This window comes from Dermacentor variabilis, chromosome 1 (genome assembly GCF_050947875.1).
Source record: "Dermacentor variabilis isolate Ectoservices chromosome 1, ASM5094787v1, whole genome shotgun sequence".
Classification (NCBI taxonomy): domain Eukaryota; kingdom Metazoa; phylum Arthropoda; class Arachnida; order Ixodida; family Ixodidae; genus Dermacentor; species Dermacentor variabilis.
In genome coordinates, this window is record NC_134568.1 from 286,296,728 (window position 1) to 286,323,639 (window position 26,912).

At 44.2% G+C, this 26,912-nt stretch overlaps 1 protein-coding gene and 1 long non-coding RNA gene across 2 annotated transcripts in view; one reads left to right on the top strand and one right to left on the bottom strand.

The window, feature by feature from the left end:
• Pde1c (Phosphodiesterase 1c) overlaps positions 1-26,912 on the bottom strand; it is a 658,667-nt gene that overhangs the window by 409,985 nt on the left and 221,770 nt on the right. The window lies entirely within an intron of this gene.
• Positions 9,776-19,742, top strand: LOC142566617 (uncharacterized). The gene is made up of 4 exons (XR_012825087.1): positions 9,776-9,945; positions 11,663-11,698; positions 14,341-14,545; positions 17,229-19,742. It is a non-coding gene; the product is annotated as an uncharacterized LOC142566617 (long non-coding RNA).

Consider the following 26,912-nt stretch of genomic DNA (forward strand, 5'->3'; position numbering starts at 1 on the left):
CCAATTGGCTCCTCTTGAGTTGTTTACGAAAGTAAGATCTGGTGTGGAGTGCCTGCTTGTGGACGTGCCACAACGGGTGGGATACGCCGGATCAGTAATCAAGCATAACCCCAGATCCATGGCAAGACTCCATAGCTCCTCTCCCTTCTTTGTGTTCCAAGTGTATCCCCATGTGTGATAGGGAGCATTAAAGTCCCATCCAATAATGAGCGGGGAGTTTTTGGCAATCGAAAGCACGTTGTTGAAGAGTGCTCTAGACCTCTGTCTCATGTCGTTAGGACTGCTGTAAATATTCAAACAGAAAATGCTTTGCGTCTTACCTCTGTTCCTTTTAAGTATTATCTCAACTAGAATAAATTCAAACCGTGAATGTCTAAGATGAATATCATGCTCAATGTATGGCAACTTTTTGTCAATGAGGGTCGCCAACCCCCTCCCCGTTTTTTTGTCTCTACATATAACTTTGTACCCAGTAAGCATAATTTCGTCCGCTAAGGCTTCCTGCAGCATAATTACTTTTGGCCTGGCCTCATATGACCTGATCACCTGTCGCAGTGCTGCTTTTTTGTGTTGGAACCCGCGACAATTCCATTGCCACACGGTAAATCCATGATTACTGTCCATTGTTATTAGGTGAGGCTGCCTTTCTATTACCCGCTACTTTCCTCTTTGTGATGGCCCCCGACAATCCAGGAATGGACTTTATACTATCCGCCTCCGATGGCAGATACTCATCGTCGTCATCCCCTCGCGTCTCAATTTTCCTAAGTCTTTTCTCCGCCATTAGCCTCCATTTCCACAATTTGTCCACTTTAAAGTTGGTCATTTCCACTGTCTCTCTTATCGCTTTAATTGCATCTTTTATTTCACTGAGGGCTGAGAAGACTGACTCATCCTCGGAACTCACCGCCCTCTTTTTAGGGGCAGGAGAGCTGGATTCTCCTGGATCGCTGCTTTTGCTTACAGGTCTATCTATCTCTACTCTAGCAGGGCTCGACTGGTCTTTTTTGCGAAGCTCTACTACCTGCCTGGTCAATTCTTCATTAGCTTTTCTTAAAGAAGTTACTTCTTTAATTAATTGCTCTATTCTGGCATCATTTTCATCACCCACAGCAGCCGAGGCGCCCCCAGCAACTCTCGCCATACCTTTTACTTTGTCAGCCCAAGTGGTTCCTGGCGTCTTCTCGCCAGGTATTGAGTCTCTTTGCACGAAGCGCACCTGCGCTTCCCTTGACTTGGAGCGCCTTCGCTCCCTGGATAGTGAACGATGCCTGGATCTGGTGCGACTCCTGGAGCGTGAGTGCTCCCTGTCTTCGGGGCGATGGTTGGGCGCTAGCTGTTGCGCTTCCGACTGCACTCTTGTTGACGACCGAGTCCTGTTGCGCTCTCTTCGACGAAGTCGTACGACGTAAGGGACTTGAAATCTTTGCTTACAAAACTTGTCGCCGGTAGGGTAATCGCCTTCACAAAATTTACACTTAGGTACACACACATGTTCATATCCTGGGTTGCGAGTTCCACATCCCCTGCACTGAACAAAGTCAGGTGTTGGACACACATCAGAGCGGTGCCCGACCCTTCCGCAGGTGAAGCAGACGTCGAATTGCTTCCTGTAGAGGTAGCATCTCACTAGTGTGGATCCGTACCTGACAAAATTGGACACTTTGAGTCCATCGAAAAGTACGATGACCGATCCCGACGTCTTGATGCGCTTGGCAGCCAGCGCAGGCGGGTTCAAGTCATGCACGATGTTTATTGTTATTATAGCTTGCGAGTCTCTGATGTCCACTTTTCGGATGACGCCTTTGCATGTGGCATGTGGTGCCGCTTCGTATGCATTTGCCTCGTATTCCGCTTCCATAATCTTGAAAGACTTGATTCTAACGAACTTAGCAGCATGTTCGGGCTTAGGTGTGCTGACTACGATGATATTTTGAGTGAAGTTCGGGCAGACAACATCTTCACGGGCCTCCTCTTCCGTTAGGCCGGACGCCTCGATGATTGCGGAACCAATCGTTGTGGTGCTCACCTTGTTCAAATTGAGCCCTCCTCGAGGTCGTATAATGATCTTTCTGTGCTCCTCGGGCAGTTGAGGCATCCTCGAAGCTTTGATAATCCGATTCTTGACCAATCCACCGACGGCGGTTCCCTTGACTCCATGCTCTCGCTGATTACGTGGCAATGTGCTGTCCACATCCACAGCCTTTGTGCTAGCTCATGATCTTCGGCGAGCCACTACTTGCCAGCCGTAGTCGTCCTGACCATTGTTTCCTTCATTTCCAGTAAAACCTTCATCTTCCATGTTTGTATCCGCCATGGCTGCGGTCAGGTGGGCTTACTAGGCCCAACAAAGGCCCTACTCCTCACTAAGGAGCAGAAAACGTTCCGTAAGATTGTGAAAAAACAAGCCCCACCTCGAATCTTGGTGTCAGTAGATTCGCCGTCGCTTCGCGGATCCAGTGGTATGCTTCTTTTCGTTGCACTCTCAAAACTGACGAGCGGAGCATGGAAAAAGAAACGGAGCCGATGCTTCCACGTCTGCACTGCTCGGCGCTTCTTCTTCTCCCCGTGCTATAGGTGCCCCTGGTTGTATTTTTCTCGCCCTTGGTGCGGGACCCCTCTGGTTTCCCGCCGCCCCGGAACCAGACGTTTGTGCAGTGTGGGCTGCCACCACATAGAATAAACGGTTTCCCTTAACTCAGGGCAACACTGTCTCCTTGCGCGCGTCGCTCGGTAGCCCCTCGCGGCCTGAGCTCGCGCGCAGCGGCGCTAGAAGCTGACGGCTGACGCGGCCCTGTGGCTCGCTAAGCTCGAACCCGCGGTGCTCGGTACTTCTGTGAGACCCGAAGACCGCACAACCTCGAATTTATACGCCAGGGCGTTTGGGCAATGAACTTGCTAGACTGCGACAAATTGTGGCATCGGGCGTCGTTAAAGACGTTCGTGTACGAATAAGCTACCGACGCACGTCACACTCGCTTTTCAACAGTATTTTATTTATGCATTATGAATTCGCGAACTGTGAAAACTAACAGTCGAAGCCCTGTCTTACGGAATACAGGAAGAAAAGGAAGATATCCATAACCGTGCATCCGGGACGAAATAATATATATTCAAGTTCACCGAAGTTAAATAGTTCAACTACAAATAACATTACTTTTTTTTCAAGATAGAACCATGAGATTATTTCTCACCCTACGCCTTAACATTTCTTGCAGAGATGTCGCATATTGAGAACAGCCACTGAGTTGAAGGTCTTGAGGCTCCTAAATAAAGCACTATATACATGTTTGTGTTCCTGATCTTCCTGACCGATGGGCCAACTCGCGAGAGCTCGGGCAATTTCCTTCGGCTTGGGCCTCCGATAAGGCGCTGCTTCTAAGATGGAAGGGACAAAGATTTAACCGAAGATTAAGGAAAAAGATCTCCGAGCTTAACAAGGCCATGGAACATCACTGTCGGACCCTCGGCAAGCAGCAATGGGACGAGGTCTATGACTCGATCGACGGGCAGATGAGTAACGGCAAGTCTTGGGGAATGCTAAAACATCTCCTCAACGAGGGCAGCACCACATCCAGTCAGAGACACACGCTCACCAGAGCCCTGCACGAAGCTACCACATCCTGTGCCGGGCACGAGCTGGTTGCCAAGCTCATGGAGAAGTACCTTCCCGTAAAGCACGGAGACGAGGAAGACCAGTTTCCCGACTACCTCGGTCCAGCCCGTCCGGAATTGGACGTAGACTTCCCCGTGGGGGAAACTATACAAGCCATTTTTGCGCTCAAGGGGAAGTGTGCGCCAGGTGCAGACAGAATCACCAACAAGATGCTGCGGAACCTTGACGACCGTTCGGTCGCATACCTCACCGAGAAGATCAACGAGACGTGGAAAAACGGCAGCGTCCCAGAGCAATGGAAGACCGCCAACGTCGTTCTGATCCCCAGACTCGGCAAGGCTTCGAACGTGGACAACCTCTGACCCATCTCTCTCACCTCCTGCGACGGGAAAGTGGCGGAGCACGTCGTCCTCAACTGACTAAACAGATATCTCGAAGAGAACAACATCTATACTGACAACATGATTGGCTTCCGTGCCGGCCTCTCGTCGCAGGACGCCATGAAGACGATCAAACATCAGATCATCGACGGCAGCACTAAGGACACCAGGGCCCTACTCTGACTCGCCCTCGAGAAAGCGTTTGACAACGTTCTCCATGAATGCATTCTGGCCTCCGTCGGAGACCTCGAGCTGGGTACAAGACTATATAACTACGTTCGTTCGTTCCTGACGGGGAGGAAAGCGAAGCTGCGGATCGGCGACTTTGTCTCCGACGAGGTGCTCCTGGCCCCACGGGGCACGCCGCAAGGCTCGGTCATTTCGCCTGCTCTCTTCAACATCTGCATGATCAGCCTCTCGAGGAATCTGGCCCGAGTTGAAGGTGTCAAACACACCATCTGCGCCAACGACATGCTTTTCCGATAATGCTTTTCGCCTCGTTCGAAGGGTCACGAACAGACATCGTGGCCTCAAGGAGGACAACCTGCTTCGGCTCATCAACGCCTTTGTGCTGTGTCACTTCACCTACACGGTGGCCATGCACAACTGGCTCAGAGCCGAGCGGGAAAAGCTTAATGCCCTCATTAGAAAATTCGTCAAGAGAGCCCTCGGGCTGCCCGTCATAACGCATACCGAGGACCTCCTTTGGCTCGGCATACACAACACCATGGAGGAGATAGCCGAAGCTCAGGAACGGCCCCAGCAAACTCGGCTGTGCACCACGCAGGCCGGCCGGCGTATCCTCGAGGAGATCGGACTCGCACCCACCAAGAACTTGGCTGAAAACACCCAAATCCCCAGAGAAATAGGGGAGAAGATCGTGCCCCCCCCCCTCTGCCCCGCAACGTTCATCCCGTTCACAACGCGGGTCGTCGCAAGGCAAAAGCATTGAATATGCTGAAGCAAATAAACAAGGACAAGACCGAAGCAAGCTTCGTGGACGCAGCTGCATACCGAGACTGCAAGGCTTTTGCGGTTTCCGTCGTGGAGACGCGGGGAAAAGTCATCAACTGTGCTTCCATCCGGACGACAGATCCCGAGGTGGCCGAGCAAGTGGCCATTGCACTCGCCATGTAACATGGTTGGATAGAAAGGGGGTATAGCGATTCAAAAGTGGCCGTCAGTGCATTCCAGAAAGGCCGGGTAGCCCGGCAGGCAATTCAAATTCTGAAAGGCGCAAAACAAGGCGACACCTCCATACACTCCATCCTTTGGTTCCCTGCTCACGTCGGGGCGATTGAGGGGGTTCCTATGAACCTCAACGAGTCTGCCCACGAGGCTGCGCGTGGCTTTACCGACCGCGCTGCCCTCGGATAAGGCGAATCTCTCTCCGGACACAGAGATGCTCCTATAACGCACAATGAACTTACTAAATTCTTCTACTTAGAGAGAAGGGTTTTCCGGCCGCCTCACTCCAAGCTAAGCAGGCCGCAGGCGGTCACATTCAGACTCCTGCAAACGAACTCCTACCCAAATCCGGCGTCCCTTAACAGCATATATCCTGAGATTTATCCGACTTTTTCTTGCGTGGTCTGTGGTGAGGTTGCTACCTTGCCTCATATGCTCTGGGTGTGCGGGTCGCTGGGCCCGAAGTTCACCAAGGAAGAGTGGGACGCGCTCCTGCGAAGTCCACTCTCTGAGGACCAAATCCTGGCCGTCCAGCGCGCCCGCGATCGGGCTGGCAGACTAGATCTGTCAGTCCCGTCGTGACATTAGCCGGGTGCGTGTTATATCGCGTTTTGCTGGACCAAATAAAAGTTTATTCACTCACTCACTCCTGATCTTGCTGAGTAAATTATTTTCGAAATGTTAATCTAAAGTCAACGGCGCCAAATAGCTCCTACTGAGGGCTCAGCTACAAATTCCTGCAGTGAGACTGTCTCCTAATTGTGTGACGTTCGGTAAAAAAAGAAAAAAGAAAAAGGCATGACACGTTTGGACGAATGAGGTGCTATTGGACGAATGGCGGTATTTATTTTCGGACAAATTGATCTGAACGTTTCTTTTAACGACGTTGTAACCTCTGAAGTAAAGGAAATTAGCTGAAAGCATTCCATGCCAAAGATGGGCTGCATATTCCTCCCAAATGCGGAAAGATTCTTACTGTTTCAGTTACAATAACAAATAAGACAAAATGCTGATTTCCGATCGCCCTGATAAGTACAAGTGACGATGTCAGCCGACTGCAGACACATGGATATACTTTTTCATTTTAGGTCGATGGCTGCATAGTGCTTCGTGGTCGCATTTACAGCACTTTTGTCTAGTGTTTCTTTTTCTTCTTATTTTTTTTCTCTGTTGTACCCTGCCTGTTCGACTTTGTGTGAACAATATCAACGTACGCAGCAGCCTCAGGCTGTTCGGGAGAGTCTCGACGAGACTAACTAGAATTAGGAGCATTGCTAGATGTCCAAACGTCTGTTGCGCTACCTACTTTTTAAATTTATTTCCCAGTTCCTTATTGTCCCTGCCCATCGCACGGACGGAACTATTAAGCCGCGCACAGCGGTAGCGAAAGGTTCCCTTAAAAAAAAAAAGTGCGAGAACAACTAAAACACGTTTGGTGGAGCTCAAACACTCACAGGCTGCTTTGTGATACAGCTGGCGGCGCCCGCTTGAATCAAAACATTGAATGGATTTCGCCACCACTGGGAGGGCTCTTGAAATCAATCCACCCGATGTTGCGAAACGTCTGCACCCGTGCACTGTCAGATGCTTGTAAGGAACAAAGAGGAGGCGGCGCCAGGTCCAAGCGCAATATTCTACATATATCACGTGCCAATTGTTCAAAAAGAAAAGAAAGAAAACGCGTTTTCACAATGAATCTCTTTTTTATTCGGTCAAAAGGGGTGATAGCGCCTTGCACTGCCGACACAATGGTGCCATTATTGACACATATCTAGAGTTATAGCAAGCAATATTTGTTGAGGAGTATGATAGATAAGCGCTGTAGTTCTGTTAATGGAATCAAGCGTGACAATTCTCGATAACAGCATCGCGTTAACCCTTATGAAAATGACTGTTGAAAAGTTGTTGGCATATTGTTGACGAATTGTTGACTCAATAGCCTTTCAACAATACCTCAACAATTATTGAAACCACAGGCAATAATTCAACAGTAAAGTTGTTGGGCAGTTCACAACAAAAAAGTCGTTGACTAAATTCTGTTGGTATATTGTTGAATAGTATTGAGTATTATTGAGCCATTGTTGAGCAGTTTTCAACAATAAAGTCATTGACTAAATTCTCTGGATATATTGTTGAATAGTATTGAGTATTATTGAGCCATTGTTGAGTAGTTTCCAACAATAAAGTCGTTGACTAAATTCTGTTGATATATTGTTGAATAGTATTGAGTATTATTGAGCCAATATTGAGTAGTTTTCAACAATAAAGTCGTTGACTAAATTCTCTTGACATATTGTTGAATAGTATTGACTATTGAACCATTGTTGAGTAGTTTCCAACAATAAAGTCGTTGACTAAATGCTGTTAACTTATTGTTGAATAAAATTGAGTCACCAGCAATATTCAGTTTCGAAGTACATGTGAAAAACACACGCACATATGTATGTGTGCGTCTTTTGCACATATATGTTGCTTTACTGATCACTTGATCACCATTGCATATATACAGGGTGTTGTTTCACGTTACTTGAACCATAGACGCATATATACACGTGTTTCAGCTAACTTTACTCAGAGTCGAAAAATATGCCGATGCACCATAAGACGATGCGACCAAATGCATGTTGCTCACTCTTGTACGTGTCACGCTATTCTTGTATTTTTCCTAAGTAGTTAATTAGTCAAGAAAATTAGCCATTCTGAAGGAACAAAGTTAGGCGACAAATTCGAATTAGAAAGCTCTAGAGCACTTTGCAAAACGTCCTATTAGGCAATTTCTCACTTTCTATCTATTAAGTGTTAGTGTTTTTCAGCTTACTGCGGATACCCGTGAAATACAAAAAATATCACCTGACATATCCGCTTGCGCGCCGTGCTTGCAGCGCTCCCAAACGAGCATACCATCGAGCAGGGTGTGTTGCCGCTTAAAAGGCGACAGGGCAGTGACGAAGGCGTTGGCTGTGGTATTGACGCCAGCGACGTGCTCCCCTCGCTGCGGTTCATGATGGCGATAAGCAGACAGGTGTTCACACCGGTTAAATGGTATGTTTTCGTTTGTGCGCAGAAGGCTTAGGAGCAGTGCAATCACGACGCAGGCGGGCATATGTCACGTGGTGCTTTTTCTATTTCGCGAGCATCCGCAGTAAGCTGAAAAACAATAATACTTAACAGATAGAAAGACAGAAACTGTTTATTCGGACGTGTTGCCAACAGCTCTGCAACTTTCTAATTGGAATTTCTTTCCTAACTTCCTTGCTTCAGTTGGTTAATTGGTTGGTTAATTGTTGGATAATAAGTTGGTTAATTGTGCTTGACTAATTAGCTAATTAAGCAAAAATACACAAATAGCGCGACACTCTACATACCAAAGGGAGCAACATGCATTTAGTCGCGTCGTCATAGAGTTTATACACTCGGCCTAAAGTTAGCAGAAACACCCTGCATATATATATATATATATATATATATATATATATATATATATGCAGTTTGAGAAGACAAACGTCCCTACAAGCAGTGACAAACAACCGATTATTGGACACATCCTGCATTTCCATCGGCGTCCATCATAAGGGGCCAGTGCCCTGGCTGTGTGTTAGGAAACGGCATTGCATGCCTCCATGTTAAATATGGTCAAGGTGGTGGAGAACGTTAACAAAATTCAAGTCTGGCGTTTGATGTGCCAAAACCACGCTTTGATTATGAGCCGCACCGTAGTAAGAAATGCCATATTTATTTTTGCCATCTGGGGTCCTTTAACCTGCACCGAACGCACAGTACACGGTCGTTTTTGCATTTCACCCCAATCGAAATGCAGCCGCCGAGGCCGGCATTAGATCCCAAGCACTCGGGTTAGTAGAGCAACACCTCAGCCTCTATGCCACCACGGTGGGTGCGGCGGAGAAAGGAGTGAACATCGTTTTTACAGAATGCATTTCGCTCACCCGTTAGCGCGCTATACAGAACGAAACGAAAAGCTTGGCCGATATGTACGACATGGTGCTCATATTTCACATGGAGGCCAAATTCTTTTCTGTGACCTAGACGGGGTGCTGGCGAATGTGTTCGGAGTCTGCTCGGCCACCAAGCACAATCTGCGCTGCTATACGTTCTCGGTGACAAATCGCACAGCGCAGGAGCACACGCACAAATGTTTAAAGAATGGGACGACAGACCGCCTGCAGTTTGCCATGACGTCGAAATAAGAAGCACAAACAGCGACGTTTCTGTACTTTTCTGGTCAATAGTTCAGTTCGTATGGTTGCGGCACGCATTACTTTTTTTTTTAAAATCCAAACGACGAAAACTGTGCGCGCACAAATTAGCGCGGCGTTTGTGACGTTTGAATTTGGCGCCTTTTCCCGCGCATTCCATTAGCTCCGGCCGGTGCACTGCGTTACTGCGTTAAAGAAAGTAGTTCATCAAAGAAGCGAAGCAAAAAACTTTTATACACTTGCAAATCGCAACAATTGTTCAGTAATAACATGAAATTACATAATTTGTTATCCAGCAGTACAATTTATGATAATATAAGCGTGTATGTGTATGAGTGTACATGTATGATTGCGCGTTTGCGCTGTTGATGCTTGGCGCATTCCGGCGAGTTCGTGCACGCCGTTTGCGTGAGAGTTTCCTGCGTTTTCTCTGTTCTTTGTGTGCTTCGCTGTGACATCTTTGGAATATTCCTGCGTGTTGCTCGCTTTTTATGGACTTGTTGCCTCGAAGATCGCCATGATCGCCTCCGACTCAGCGACATCAAGGGTGAGTGAGTGTTTCGAATTCCCCTTGTTCGTCCATTGCGACGCGGTGAACGGAAGCGGGCAAATGATTTCAGCGCTTGTGCGTGTCTTCCGCGCGCCTCTTTTCTATTTTTCATTCCTAGTACTATCCTTCCGTTGCGAGAATGGGTTGTACAGCACTAGATTTGTGGTAGATAACGCGGAGTTTTGTCCTGGTTTAACTTTACACTCCGCTTGTGGTGACGTAAGGCAGCTATGTGGTGCCACCTAAAACAGGGCATGTTGTACAGCCGCCCTGATTTTTAATAATATAGCGCGAGCGTCGACTGAACTGCTGGTGAGCGCCTTATAACGGCGATAAGCGTGCAACAAGAGCGTGCAACAAGGCAACAAGGCTCGTGCGCGAACTTTCGCCTCCGTTATAAGGCGCTCACCAGCAGTTCAGTCGACGCTCGCGCTATATTAATAAAAATCAGGGCGGCTGTACGCATGATTTCTGATACGGTGTTCGAGCACCGATTGAGTTAGCCTTATTAATGAGCGCAAAACAATGCGACGTGAAACCATCCGATCTGTACTGTAATCGAAGATATTTCGTTTGCGCCACGCTAGTGCAAGGCGTGTGAGCGAGCTTTCAGCAAAAGGGGGGTGTGGGGGTGTGGTGGGATTGGCGAAAGTGTATTCTGTTGCGCTGTTCCCTTCAGGATCGAGTGACTCCGCGGTGCTTCAAGGCCACTATCTGACACGCCGTGCGGCCGATGTTCGCGCGATCGGAAAACACAGAGGAGGCTGTCGCGCAATAATAATAAAGAATTTCAAGGGTGTACATGCGATACGTGAGATACAATAGGGGTGATGCCACAGAGTGCTTCGAAATCATCGAGTTATACGCCTTGCCAACCGCGTGTTTTGTTTTCCCCCAGGTCGCGCGCATTTAACTTTCTTTTATCATCTTCTCCGTTCGACGCCATCGAGTGCTTCGCCCAAACGGCTTCGCGTAGGCGCTCTTTGCATTCACGGAAAGGCAGATTTCATGGCACTCCAGGTCCTACAACATTCAAAATAATGTAATTTCGTGAAATTGCAGCTTTTCGCACTTCGGTAACTGATTTAACAATAGTTTTAAAATCAGTAAAGGAACGAGATGCCTGGCATATCTGCGTTGTCGTCCCACTGTGTTTCGAGGCGGCATGTATACGTTATCGGCAACATAAACATCAATAATTAGCATTGTTTCTTGTGACCATAGAAGTAGCTAGTTATGTCGAAAAGCTATTTTTGCTTTGAATCAGAGCACTATAGAGTGAACAGATTGAAAGGGGAGCGCATCGTTGTGAACTAAATCACGACGCTTTGCCACAAGCTTGGAATAATGCTTTGTCGAAAGAGCAGTTCTGTGAAGTTCTTTTTTTGAGAATAAGCAAAACTTCAGTAGCATCAGGTAGACGGGGAGTAAAAGAATGTTACACTGGTTTTATATGAAGGAGCTGCCTCTAATATGTGGCCATAACAGTTAAGTAGATGCGTGGAAATAATGTTTGAAGTAACTAGAGGAATGTGAAATAAATTTTTTGACAAGCTCACACTGCCATTGGCATGAGCGGCCACACTTTAGTGTATTCAATGACTAGTCATTTGTATCCGTCCATTTATGTCAGCCTAATGGTCCATGTAGCTCTTTTGATTGTCGCTTTTGCTGCATCGTGGCTTCACGTTTTAATAGTGACATCTTTTTTCAGATTCAAAATGAGCTGGGAGAGGCCCCAGCTGGAACGGTAAAAGTGAATTCTTTGGCCATCCATTCTGTAGCGTCACGATGATCAAATACAGTGATACCGTGAAAATGTATTGCAGGAAGCAGAAAAAACAACAACATTGCTGATGCAACTGCAACGCATTTGCTCCAGTGATCAATTGGTGCAGAGTGCCTTCATTAGGAGACATGGTGCCTTTAAGCACTCAGCTTAAAGACTTTGCAACTGCACCGGGACTGGGAGTGAATTTCAGTGCCACTTGTGAACATATTAAACGCGGAATGTGCCTTTTTCAGTGTATATGCCTGATATGAGAGGGGCGTTCAGAAACTTAGTGTGGACATTAGTGGTCTGCATGAGTGCACATCTTTCTAGTTTTACCAGAACGAAGGTATTATGACCTATGTCATACAGCAGTGCACAGCTAGAGGTATCAAACCAGAACAGCAGCACCCTTTTAGAAAGTTGGCTGAAAAACGAGCAGTGATCGGGGCTTTCTACATTTCAAGGGCCAAATTCCAAAAAGATTGATGTCGAGCTGGACGGTGTGAAGTGCCGGTCGCCACATGCTGTAGCCAGCATGGCATTTTTAATCTCCTTGGCATTATGTCTCGTTAAGATACAGAAATTGCATCACTGCTCATAAAGAAATTGGAAATTGGGAGCTTGAGGGGAAGTGGAAGGGCTCCGCTCTGGAGCAGCCAGTGCATGCCCTTTGCTATACTGATAATCCTACCTTAATGAGAACCAGTGATGCATGTTAACCTATTACGCAGCCAAGTGCATTCCTTGTTTTGTATTAAGGGGACACTAATGACACCTTAAATGAATTTAAAATAAAGCATCGTCTTAAATAACTACTTCTGTAACTTCTTGGTAGTTTGATTATTAGAGAAAATAAAGCTCAAAGTTCAATTTTCTGAGTATCGCCCCAAAATCTTTGTGCTGACACATCATTGTCACATCATGGATTCCAAGTATCTTTTCTAACTTGGGCTGTATTGGTTCTGTAAAAGTTCTTGGCGCTTTTTATTTTGGGTTTTTGGAATACGATGAAGAAGATCTTTATTTGTAAAAAAAATTGCTACAACCCAACAGACATCATCAAAATCCATGACGTCACAGCAAGCGGGTGTGGTAACTTCAAAGCAGCACTGCCACCAATCTTTCCTCTTGCTGCTTTTACAGTTTACTCAGCCTCTTGTCACGGTATGAGTGAATCTCTTAAATTGTAGGAAGGTCATGTACAGATACATCTAAAATAATTTTTCTCTTTAGTGCTTTCATGCCGTAGTTGCTTAGGGGTGTTGGCACAGCTCCGCTAAGCACGAGGTCACAGGATCAAACAACCGCATTTTGATGGAGGTGAAATACAAAACTGCCCAGGTACCTTGCAGCCTGATTTGGTAAAAATTAGTCCGGAGTTCCCCACTAAGGCGTGCCTAAACATCAGATTGTCGTTTTGGCACTTAAAACGCCAGAATTTAATTAATTTAATTTTGCTTTAGTGCTCCTTTAAGCTGTAGAATTCATGACCTTTGCAAAAACTCATGCTCAAAGTATTCTCCATAAAGATTAAATAAACAGTAGATATAAGTGTCTATTTATATTTTGAATTGTGGTGATAGGTGATGACTATTAGAACGGTGGTACAACGAGACAGACAGAATTGTAATACAATGTATGACGGCACGATGATGCACATCGAGGAAATGACTGAGTCTCCCTAGAGGTCCCTGACATGGACATCAACTGACTGTCCACAAACTTCTGAGTTCACTCCGTGATCTTGTGCAGCCTGTGCTTTGCGAGTCGATTAATTTAATTGAGGTGGTGGTTGGCACATACTGTCCTTGCAGCTTATGTACATTTCATACAGTGGAGTGGAATCTCACATATTGCTTCTGCAGCACAGCAAGCTAACGTGACGTGTAGTGGTAATCTTAGTAATGATCGACAATCATGTCCCTCTTTGAGCTCCTAATGCTGCTTGCCAACACAAGCAGCAGCAGTTGCCCAAGATAGTGGGAAGGAGATTCATTGAAAAGTGGCATATGCTCAGGGTCGCATACCCAGTCACCCAAGCTGTTCCAACGGTTGATTTTGAACTCTTCCCTCAGCATAGCCCAATCTCCCCATTAGACCATGGACTACCTATTGACACAAATGGATGGGAAAATAGAGACAAACACCTGAAAATATGAAGTATCCTAAGAATGGTAATCACAATAAATAGTACTAGATGTGCATTAGCGCAAGCTCTTGGGCCAGTTAGTGCACGATAAACTTGAAAAAGGGGGGTACCAGCAAAACAAAGGACGCGCACACACGTAAAAGGCGTTAGACAGGGATGGACGCTGGTCCGTCCCAACGTCCGTCCGTGTCTAATGCCGTTTCCTTGTGTGCGTGTCATTTGTGTTTCGCTGGTACTCCCCTTTTTAAAGTACTAGATGTTTGGATACTTTGGTTTATTATTCTTCTTTGTGCTGGATTGTTTTTCTGAAACATGTGGCGTCCAGACAGCATAAGAAGCTTGTAAGAAGTCAAGTTTAGCAATCTAGATTTGCAACAGGTACTTTTGTAATTTATTTGCAGTAGGGCTGTTGTGTGAATGTGCTTGAAAGGCTTAAAACTGTTTTGCTAACATTTACTTAAACATGCAGGTTCACATAGGTTGAAGGAGTGCACATTGAGAAGGTTATCCTGGCACAGCTTGCCATGGCCTGCCATGGTGGACCAGGAAAGATTGCAAGGGCCTTGCTTCACCATGTGTTCACAGAGGAGGAGCTCATGGGCCATTTGGGCTTTGGAAATAACACCAAGGGGCAAAAAAGGCTCTTGACCCCACCAGGGTCAGTGCTGTTATAGGCAAGTACCATATATGCTTTCTGGTTGGATTTTTACATTCACATTTTTTTCTAAAATTATGAACTTGCCATTGGCATAACAAACGACTTTCAAGTAGCCCGTGTGTGCAGTTGTGTGCGACAATAGCCTACTATTTGGAATGACTGTTCATACGATCTTAAGTGCATAATGCCGCCATACTCAAATGCTTCTAAAATTTAAAAGCTGTCTTCACTGCTGAAAGTTTTTAGTGGCTCCACCACATAAAATGAGCTGCATATGCGCATTAGCAGTGTTACTTGGCTGTCATTGCAAGGAATAGTTGTCTGTGAAGCACGCTCCAAATCTATTGGCATGGAGGACATGTTTAGTTAGCCTGAAAATGTTATTCTAATACGCGAATTGCGGAGAAGGTATGCTCAAGTGTGGTTACTGCTCAGCTCGAGCAGGAGCATGTTCACCAAATTGCAGAAGTCAAAACAGCTCTCCAGGTTCTGAGATGTGAAACAGTAGTTTCACCAATTTTAACAGACCACATCGAATTAAGGTTGCTCCTATATTGAAGGAGGTCCATGTGATGCCAGACAGCAGCCTTTTAGCAGAGGGAACCTGAGTGGTGTGGCAATTTTCTTTTGGTTGTTTCAATCAAAGAAACAACAGGGACAGAGTTGCAAGCATTGCTGTCAACAGTACTACGTTTAGTGGGCGCTTACTCATTCTAAGCACTTAACCTATGACTCGTATTTATTAATGCACACTTTATCACTTTGTATTCTAAGATATGAAAAAAATATTTATGTGGCTTTTCCCCATATACTTCAATAAATTGAGAATAGGATCTTGGGGCCTAATGTATAAAGCTTCTTACAGACCATCGGACATGTCCACTACTCCCATTCTGAAATTGTTAGAATTGATTCCTGCTTCCTTACTTCACCTACCTGTTAACAGGGTTATTATGAACCATTGCCAAGTAGATTATGGGCTTAAATTAATCAAAAAGATGAATGGGCTTTTCTGTCGCTCTTGTTTAGCCCGTTGAGGATCACATTTTGGGGAGAAATATGCCTCTCTAATTTAGGAGTTATATATTTTTTGTGGTGTGCAAATGCTCAAAACTTTCGAATTGAATAGTGTCCTATTCAATTTAGTCTTTGAGTGGTCACTATTTGTAAATGCGAGTATTCTAATATTTCGAAACACCAATAAAACATGAAATTTGAGCCAAAGTACGGTAAATTTTCACCTCCAATAACATAGTGTAGACATAAAACGTAAGAACTTGTAATAGCAGACCAGGCTACGTTACTTCAGTAGCTGTACTTTAGAGGCTTTACAGCAATCATTTATGCTTACTGAAGAGTCCTGTGCATGTGAAGAAACTTTCTGCTGCTCCATTTGTGCTTTTAATAAACAGCTTTTCATAACATAACAATGACAGAAACTTGCTAACTTTAATAATACTAGGATGTGAGCCTCATCTTACATTAATTGTGATATCAGCTGTTCATTATTCAGAAGCTATCCATTATTTGATTTGCTTCTAGCATTTTTCGGTTCAGCCTCAAAAATCACTTTTCACGCACCCTTAATATTTTTATTGCAGATTTAAGTTCTTCAGAGTGACATTCCGAGAAAATAAACTGGTAAATAATATTTTTAAATAACAATAAAGTGGCAATACCATTTCAGTATTTGCAGTTTTACATGTTTTATTTTTTTATGCAGGATAAAGCAGCATAATTTTTTTGTGTAATGAAACTTACAAAAAACTTGTGGCAACACTCCCAAATTACTGCAATGACAGACACCAAGGAGCTAGGTGAAAAATCAGTTTTGGAGAAACCCAAGGAGCGACAGCACTATCAGAATATTTTCTAGAAGTCTCAGAAGGTTGCAGCACCTCCAGTAGGATGCTAGGCAACACTTTATTCTGAAAAGGCAAATTTTTTTCAGAACGTTCCATCACAGCCACAGAGGTACAGCAGTGAACCCTAAAAGGGTTAAAGAAGTCAGTCCTATGGCATATGGCTCTTAAAAGACGGCATGTCTTCGTCTCTGTCACATTCTGCATGTGTCATGCTAAGCAGCTTGGTGCACTACACGGAATCCTCATTATAACAGTAATTCAGTCGTCGAGGCAGAAAACATACTTCACTGTAAGCAGTGTCTTCTTTAATGTAGAAAGTCTTAAGTCATCGTAAGGCGAGAAGTACATTCCGATTGCATGTGAACTCAGGAAACCTAACATCAAATGAAGCTACACTCAGTTGTAGTGACATGACAGTATTGTATTTGGAGCATGGAAAAGCACAGTGAAGTGCAGCAAATTTTAATTATGAAAGTTATAAGAAATAATTTTAGTTGTCAGTTCAGGTTTATTTATGAACAACATGAATTTGTTTCACCATTTCGTTTCTCAGCAAGCAAAGCTCACATCTTTGACATTGAGGATATTCATAAAGTTATTTTGCTACAGTGTTTTGTTCCTCTTTGCCCTTTCCTGCATTTGACACTTAGTGGAGTCCTGTGCCGCACTGAATAAATTTAAATGGTCATGCTGTAAAGCTGTATCCGTGGAAAGTTGGAATAAAGCAACACAAATACATAAATCAATTTCGTTATAACGAGGGCAGATTGCATGCCATTCTTTTGCATGTGGAAGTTGCTTTTTAAAACTTGTTCTGGCTTCTTGTTTTTGCAGGCTTCACGTGTCGCAAATTGCCTGGTACCAACATGCCCTATGTAAAGAACTGTGGCCTCGCTTCTCGCATGGGACCAATAACCTCTCAAGAGCCCAAGTTGGACAGCTCAAACCAAAACACAAGTGTTGTGCTTTTGTAATTCTCGACATTTTTATGTTCTGTGTTGGTCTCCTGAAGGGCCCAATTTGGATTTCTCAAATGAGCTTACAAATGTTGTGCCTTTCTATGCCTTCACATTTTTATGTTAATTTTATTTATGTTAATTATGCTAGTCTCCTGAGAAGTCCACATTGGATTGCTCAATCCAGAATACAAGTGCTGTGCTTTGTTATAGTTCACTACATTTTTATGTTAGTTTTTGATATGGTCCTAGTAAGAAAAGTGTTTCCTTATTAATATATTTTTTAAGTATCTTAAGCCATTTCATGCCAAACCACCCAATTTTGTCAAGAACTGTTCCATTATGGCAAACCATTTCAAGTTTGCTTGATTTTGAGTAGGTACAATGAGAAATTTTGCTTTCGTACATACACTTGAGTCATTCCAGGGCAACCAACCAACGTTTTTTGACCATCACAGATATAGTTGAAGGTCCAAACTCTTGCTCCCCATTTATTTTCCTTCAAAAAAAATTTTTTGAACTTTGGCAAAAATTTATTGTTCTTGCTCAGCTAAGCTAGAAGGCACTGATACACGTTTCTTCTGAAAGGGAAATTGTATGATCCAAATATTCAGATGGTGTTCATGTCAAGAGACTGAAGTGGTGTGAGTGCCAAAATTTGCAAAGTTTGAATTTTCTTCTAACGTAGGGAAATACAGAAGGCACAAAATAAATATAAAATCAGACTGGTTGACTTGGGATAGCTGCAAAATATTTCAAGCTTTGGAGGTTCAGTTGATCAGCTAAAAAACTGTAAAGTTCAAATTTTTTGCAAGAAGCTTCGTGTTGAAGGTAAAAAATTAGCTTTGGTGGTTGGCACAAAAGTATATGTCGCCCATCGTTACACAGCCCTACATGTCTCCTATACATGTGACAAGTAACAAAAAGGTATTATTCTTTAAGTGCGATAAATTATTTTTTATAATCTTCATTTGTGGATCACACATACAGCATAAATATAGCATAAATATATGAAGCCATGTCATCTAGTAAGGAAATATTGTTAATATAATTAGCCACAAGAACTATTCAACAAACTGACTGCCTTTTTTATCATTGCGAAGGCAGGTGACGTCAAGCGCTGCAGCTGCAGTCTCAATTCGTATTTTTTTAACATGAACGCAAGAAGTGGTTGCCAATGGTGTCTGACCACATTAGACTAAACATGGCACATATGACTTTTATAGATGAGCATGTTCCGGCTCTGAAACAGTGGTAGCAAACAACACCACAAGAATTTGTTCGTACTCATGTAGGTTTTCAGTCCTAATTATGAAGGTGTTTTCTACTTGCATCATCATTGGGCTTCAGGGAGCAGGGCATAAAGTGTCCTGCTCCCTCTATCTTGCATTGCACTGCGACATGCCCTTTAAAATGCTTTGTATAAACAATATCAGCGCTCTTTCTGGATTTACTGTCTACATAATAGCTGATATTTCTTTTTGTAAACTGCACGAACCATATCTTTTAGCACTGCAGGATTCCCTCACGTATTTAATACGTACGATGTCTGTTAGAAAAGTATTTGACCTCTTTTTGCGAACACCTGATGAATATGTAACAAGTGTGTTTTCATCAGCCGCCCTTGAACCTTTGTGCGCATGCACGAATTTTTTCCTGCCTGCCAATAGCGTGACTTGCTGGGACGCAGCATTTGAATGAGGTAGTACACGGTGCTCTCGTCGGTTTTTTATTGCAAGGAAAATGGCGGAGTGACTGGAGCAGTGCTACTGCATCAAATTTTGCCAGAAACTGGGCGACAGCCAAGTGGAAACCATTCCGAGATTCAGACTGCTTTTGGTGACTATGCTATGAGCAGCACATAGATTAAGGAGTGGTACAACCAGTTTAAAGACGGCCACGCATCGGTGGAGAGCGAGCCACGCTCCAGTCGGCCATCAACATGCCGAAATGACCAGGTCATTGCCGAAGTGAACCCCGTGGTGATGCGGGACTGTCGTGTGACTATCCAAGAAATTGTGGAAGAGGTGGGCATCAGCACATTTTATCCACATTCCATTATCACTGAAGATTTGGCCATGAAGAGAGTTGCACCGAAATTCGTTCCCAAGCTGCTCATGGTGGAGCTAAAGCAACTTCGTGTTGAAGTCTCACAGACATGCTGGATTCCATAAACAGTGACCCCAACTTCATGAACACCATAATCACTGGTGACAAGTCTTGGGGGTATGTTTACGAGCCGGAAACCAAATCCTAGTCATTACAGTGGAAGCATTCCACGTCACCAACCAAAGACCGCTAAGTGCGCATCAATGTTAAAGTGTTGCTGACTGCTTTCTTTGACTCCCGCAGTGATACACCACGGGTACGCACCACAGGGTGAAACAATCACTAAAGACTACTACAAAGATGTCCTCCATGGTCTATGTGATGCTGTGTGGCGCAAGATACCGAAGTTGTCAACAGGAAATTGGCGCATCCATGACGACAATGCTTTTCTCGCACTTGATTCAGACTTTTTTGGCGAATAACCAGACTCCTGTAGTTCGATAGGCTCCTTACTCTCCTGATATGGCCGCCTGCGACTTCTGGCTGTTTCCCAAAATCAAGAGGCCATTGAAAGAAGCGCGATTTCAGACAAGAGAAAACATTATGGCTGCAACGACAGCTGAGCTAAACTCCGTTCGGAAAGAGGCCTTCTCGGAATGCTTCTAACAATGGCAGCACTGCTGGGAGAAGTGACTGGAGTCCCAAGGTGACTACTTTGAGGGTGATTAGGTTTCCAAAGCTCCAGTTATGCCAGTTTTTTTTTCTTCAGCCAAAGGTCAGATACTTTTCTAACAGACCTCGTATCGATAGTTTATGTGCAATGGCTGTATGGTTTACCTGGCCCACACCAAACACAAGCCTTGTTGCGTTAGAGCATGTAGCCCTTGGCAATAAAATGCAGACCCTAACACCGCTTCTCTGTCATCTGTGTGGAGACAAAGCCAGCTTTGTCGTGTGCATTCCCAGCCGGCAAGCTGTGCGCACATCCGAGAAAAGTCGGTGCTGACAAAATTTCAAAAAAGAATTTCTCGCATTTAAAAATAATGCCTTCTTTAACTTAACACATGCATAGCAGACATGTAGAGCTATCCAATAATGTATCATATTTTTTGGCCAACTACGACAGCTGTTTTTTCCTTCAACATGAAGCTTCTTGCAGAAGATTAGAATTTGTTTTTTTTACAGGCGATCAGCTGAACCTTCAAAGCTGCACATATTTTTTTGCTATACTATGTCACCTGGGCTACCATTCTGTATTTAAGTTCTGTCCTGTGAATTTTTCGTTACGAAAAAAAATCTTAACAGATTGCAATTTGACTCATTTTTTGCCGGTGCCAAAAGCAATTGAAGTATTCAAATATTTGAAAAATTGTCTATTTTGGCAGTTGCATCACTTCACCGTATTTCCACGCACACCATTTGAAGGCCTCGATCAATACAATGTGCATTTGAAAAAGAATGTTAATTGATGTCCTCTAGCTCAGCTGAGCAGGAAAACTAAACTGTCACCAAAATGCTACAAAATATCAGGCAAAAATTAATAAAAGTGGGTAACGAGTTTTGAACTCTATAAACACATGGCAATGTTTCAGCTATATGTGTGGTGTCAAAAAAACACTGGTCGATTCGGCATGGAATCGCACACCTGCAAGTGCATCTGTGCCATTGTCAGAGTTCAGTAAAAACTGCATTTTACATAGCTTTGTAAACATGGTTTATTGCTATCTAAAATACATGAGTAAAAATTAATAGGTATAAGTCGGCTTAAATTTAAAATGCAACAAAAAATCTCCGGTAATGGCAATGATGTGCCTTTCATGTTTGCATGAAACCGTATCTTTTTCTGAATTCTTTCGTTATTTTTTTGTGACAGTGAATAAAATTGAACTCACAAAAGGAGTAACTTTGTTTTATTCCACCACATCACTAATAGTTTTTTTTTTCATATAAAAATCTGAAGTAGTTAATATGAATAAGTTGCTTGATATGCAATGACCTGCGCAGGAACGTTATCATGGCAGAAAACGCAACTGTATCATGCAACAGCAATGCAGCATAATAAACTGCTCCCATAAGCATCACTTATTGTGATTGCCATATTTCAGAAGTATGTAAGGTTTACTGAAATTGGCACACACCATTCAACCAACAAATAAGGATTGTACAGTGGTCCTTTTTCAGTTTTACAGATTTTTTAAAAGTTGTCTGTGCCAGGTAGCATAATTTTTGTTCTTCAGCTGGATTATTCAGAGGTGGACATTACTAGCACAAGAAATGGAAACATTAAACTGATTCTCATAAATTTATTAATTCACTTAAACATCACGGCACATATTTCAGTTTGCAAATTGTAGCCAGTGAGGTTGAAAGACATATTCACTTGAAATTAATTTCCAGGATGACACCAGTTGCGAGATTTTTTCATAAATGTGAGAGAAATACATGAGCATTCCAGTTACTTTTGTGCTTCAATGCATAACTGTGCGTTTTGTTAACAAAAAAGTGCTACAGCAGTGCATTTCTACAGCCAGTTTGATGGCATGTGTCTCGTTACTGGTGTCATTCTGGAAGTTCGTTCTTAGTGCATACAGCTTGTAAAATTACCGTCTACAACTCGTAAAAACTTTATTAGGAACTGAGTTTTTCTTGATCAGCTGACTATGGTGCCTTGATTTCTCATGCAAGTAATGTTTAGCACTCTGTATCTAGAATTATGTTAGCTGCAACAGTCCGTGTTTAATAATTTCAATGAAACTTAAAGATAACCACCCTGCATATCGGGTCTCATTTGATTGCTGTGGGCTCAAGCAAATCGTGCCATGGTAATAGTACCACTGGCTCCCTAATAGAGAAAGCAAGTACCTTTTTTGAGTGTTCTTATTGACAGTCATGTCAGTCTGCTTCTACATTTATTTATTTAGGTATTTATTTTTTAAAATTTATTTCTTTTGGGAAATGTGTTTTACTTGAGGGCCACACAGACTACACCTTCAGTATTCAATTTTGTTATGGTGTCAAGCTGCAGGAAGTTTGTACTGTGCAATAGTTCTTAAGAAGTTTCTGATGTTCTCAAACTACAAATGGTTGTACATTTACACAGATGTTTGGTTACAAATAAACAGTTCACCTAGAAAAATGGTTTTTGTCTGCATCAGTTCAGCACTCTTGATTTTGTGGAGGACCATTCACTCTGACAATTGAAAAATGTGGCATATCAGTACTGCTAGCAGTTTTGCAATATGTTTTATTACAGGCAATCTAGGAGCATGTTTTGAGCCCAGGGTGACAGAGGCCTGCGATACAAAACGGCTGTATTTAAATTTTATCCCTATCCTCTCACAGCAAACATACCAACGTGACATCAAAGGTAATTATATGCAACATAGGTCAGCAGTATTTTAAGGTAAGTGCAGGTTTAAACTGCTAAATACCCAGTGGGGCATAAAGGGATTTCAACATAATTTGTGTTGATGTTCAACAGATCTGCAACAATTCTTCCATGGGCTTTCAATATTGACGAACAACACATTTCAACAATACGTCAATGGGCTTTCAATTTTGAGACTAAACACATCTTCAACAATGCTTCAATGGGCTTTCAACATTGACAAACAACACATTTCAACAATACCTCAATGGGCTTTCAATTTTGAGCTTCAACAATGCTTCAATGGGCTTTCAACATTGACAAACAACACATTTCAACAATACGTCAATTGGGTTTCAACATTGACAAACAACACATCTTCAACAATGCTTCAATGGGCTTTCAGCATTGAAGTACACCATAGTTTCAACGATATGCCAATGATCTTTCAAATTGAGAGGCCACAATGATGTTTCGAGTGAATGTCGCGGGCCAATTATCAACACTTGTCAACAATTTCCTCAATGATGTTTCAACAATTCCCCAATGATCTTTCAAGGTCATTTGTTGACGTTGAACAATGATACGTCAATAACCTTTCAACAATTTTTTTTGTAAGGGAAGCGTCGCGTTACCGTCCTTTGCCGTTACTAAAAGAAAAGAAGCAAACGTGAGGAAAACATTGAACAGCACTCGGTGGATTAATTCGCTCCAGTAGGATACATTCCGCAGGTCCAACGGAAAGGTATGACAAAGGGAGCAGGAGAAATATATTTGTAGTCACTGCAAGTTCACAGTCCGTGAGTGGAGCCGCAGAAATGGTGCATCGCGCACGACGGATCGACTGCATAGCAAGCGACGAGGAAGTCGGAAGCGCCGCTAACCTGTTTGCAACGCTAAGCTCGTGTTGAGCCTAAGCATTTGTACGTCCTTCAAACAGCGCTCCTCGCGCATGCAAAATACGTTACGCGGGCCGTTTGTCTCTCATAACGAAAGCACAGAATCCCCTTTGTCAACACCGGTTTCCGGAACCTGCGCGGCGAGGTAAAGTTAAGCGCCCTCGCTAAGTTCTCGCTTGACGTCAGCAGCGCAGCACTTTTGAGCGAGGCAGCAACTCTGACGATCCACTTGTCGTTCGCCTGCGGAAGCGCCGACGTAAGCGCCGACGTAAACGCCGCACCGCGTTAGGTTGCATTCGTGCGTTCGGCAAAGTGCGCTAGAAATAGACAGCTGCCCTTTTTTCCCGTGAATATCGAGAGTTTTCGCTCCCTCCCCCTTGTTTTCGTTTGTCATTGTTGCTCCTCGCCCAAGTGCGACCGTTCTTGTTTACGTTCTGCTATCCGACACGAATGGAACCGACACGACATTGTATACAGATCGCGCACATCGATTACCGAGCGGCCGTCCGCCGGAGCGGAGATCGCCAAGTGATGAATCCGCGAGGGAGCGCACATCGCGCGGCAGGCTGCAGCCGCGGGCGCGCCTCACGGCCCGTTGACTCTGAGCGGATTTATGTGAACGAGCGATTTCGTAAGTCTCTCTAATCCATCTGCACAAAACGGGCCGGCGCCGCGCTTGTTAAAGAACGTTCGCGCTGACTGCGCAAGGCCTCGGAAGACCAATTCATAATTGACGACGCGGTCTTTCTTTTAGGGTCAATCATTTCTGCATGTGCGGCTTGAGTTTGCCCCGTTGCTGAGGCCGAGTGGCCGGCCGATTACGTCGTTCGGTAGTCTGAACCGAGCGGATTTAAAATTCGCCCGACCCGAGTCGGCGGAGCTTTGCTCGCAGTGTCGCACTCGTGAAATAGCGGGCATTTGGACGGGCAATACCTTGCGCATGGCGATAAGCTCTGAGCGGCGAGTGGAGGGGCCTGGGGCACGCGTTCTGTATCCTAAAAGGACTTCTGGACAGGTTGACTCCGTTTTCTAATTTTGAGCGCACGTTTCACGACCCGTGCTTACATTTACCTCTGTTCTCGGCAGGGCGGTAACTTCGTTCGTGGCATTAATATTTTACAAGGCGCAAGATTTGCAGGCCGAGCCAGGTAAGTATACGTTGAAGTTGTAGCCGATTGAAGTAAGACCAGCCATGAATGCAAAAAAAAAAAAAAAAAAAAACGTGGAACAGGAGTTAAGGAACGCCTACAGTGCGCAGCCCGTCGCTGTTGTACTGCTCGTTTGCAGCTCCGAAAATCGGGAAATGCCATTTGGCACTTGAGCGCGATCTTGAGCGGCACCACTGTTGTAGCCCTACTCGCGCTGCTGCTAACCGCAACTAGAATAGAAAGAATGGGCAATACAAAAGTTGTAACAACGATGGAACAAGGGGCAGAAACCGACTCGCATCGTTAGCCAGCTGATCGGCGGAGTTCTATGAAATGCAACAGCAACAACGTCGTGTAAGAAGCGTTTCTACGTGAAATTTCTGACTTCATCAAACGGATAATGCTTCACAGACTAAGCCTAATGAGTCGTGACGAGCCTTTGTGTTGGAATGCTTGTTTTTCTTTAGATACCTGTGAGTTACTAAGCAAAGTGAAATGAAGGCCACTATATAGTGCAGGTAGAGGTGAAAGAACACCCCTTACCGCTTGGCGGTAGCTGCCGAAGTTAAAGCAAAAATGAGAAACAAAATGGAACTCACGTCTTTCACGCCACATTAGGCAAGCAAAGCAAAAGAAGCGCGCCGGTTGGGAACAGACGTTTTCCTTTCAAAAGCGCTGCGGTTCATTCTGCCACTCCGGAATGTAGTATATATATGCACCACTCCCGTTGGCACCAAATGAGGCGACAAAGTCGTTTCAGACCGATAATGGACTGAGTCGTCAAAAGCGGTTTCAGTAATCGCTCCTGCAAAGTTCGGTCATATCTGTGTGGTTTGCAAGTACCTTCGGCGTCTGTCTAGTGTGGAGGTATTTGCCCTTACGCGAGAAACACGAACACACACGCCATTAAGTGACTGCTTTCAAGCAACAAAGCTACCACGGTAAGTACTTTTTTTTTTTGTCCACACCGTTGAAACTGCCAGTTAAGCCCGTTTGTGGAACCACGCCACTTGATGTCGTAAACCTATTACGGTGTGACTTTCGTCTCGCCGTGAATATTCTGGGAGCGCAGTTGCATGACTGAGCCGGCGCATAAGCGGAACTGTGTCATGAGCCTCTGATAATAGTGCTAGAAGAACCTGAGGCAAAGGAGGGCAGCAGTGGCTGGGGTACGAGTGCGCCGCGCACTGTCTGACTTTTGCAGAGTTATATATATATATATATATATATATATATATATATATATATATATATATACACTGTTTATGCCAGGTAGTTATTGTGGTGGGGATCTTCCGGCAGTGTTTTATGCTTCGACTGGTATACCGGGTGCTTTTTTTAGAGGTTGAATATTTTTGAAAATTGCCCGTTGCAAATAGAACAAATCTAACCCTTGATCTATATTACTCGACGAGGCGGCCATGCTTCTAGGATAAATAAAAACGCTTGATTGAATAATTAACATATCTATAGTAATTAACTTCTAAATTAATTACATTAAGGCACATATTTAAAGCTACGAATTATAGCCGGTGAGTTCGAAAGGCGTATCCACTTGGGACGAATCCTCTGGACTGCACCAGTTTCGACATATTAATTTTCAAAGTGTCCGATGAAATGCATTGGCGTTCCAGTTACTTCTTTTGAGAAAACGTTTTTTGATGCATTGAAGCACAACAGTAGCTGGAACACCAATGCATTTAGTCGGACACTTAGAAAAGGCACATATCATAAAGACAAACAATAAGCACTTCACTTTAACAAACATGGGCTGTGATGAGCATACATGGAATGCTCTTGAAAGAAAACGCCGCATTATGCTAACACATTCAAGAAATCCCACTAGAGGTATGCAGCACTTTCCACAGAAGACGCACAAAAGCGCTTACGGCACGTTCAGGTTAAGTATATGACGGCGACGGTACGCCTCAATTTACTCAGCCAGAACTCGACTGCTAATATGAAGGATACTGAGAGGTAAAAGAAAAAAAGTCACAGGCCTCCGCGGCGCACGCAGCACCGTCACAGCGTAAGCTGGAGGAGCGGCTCCATAGCAGCTCAGTTTTCGGTACCACGCACTGCAGAATCTTCGCGTCGTT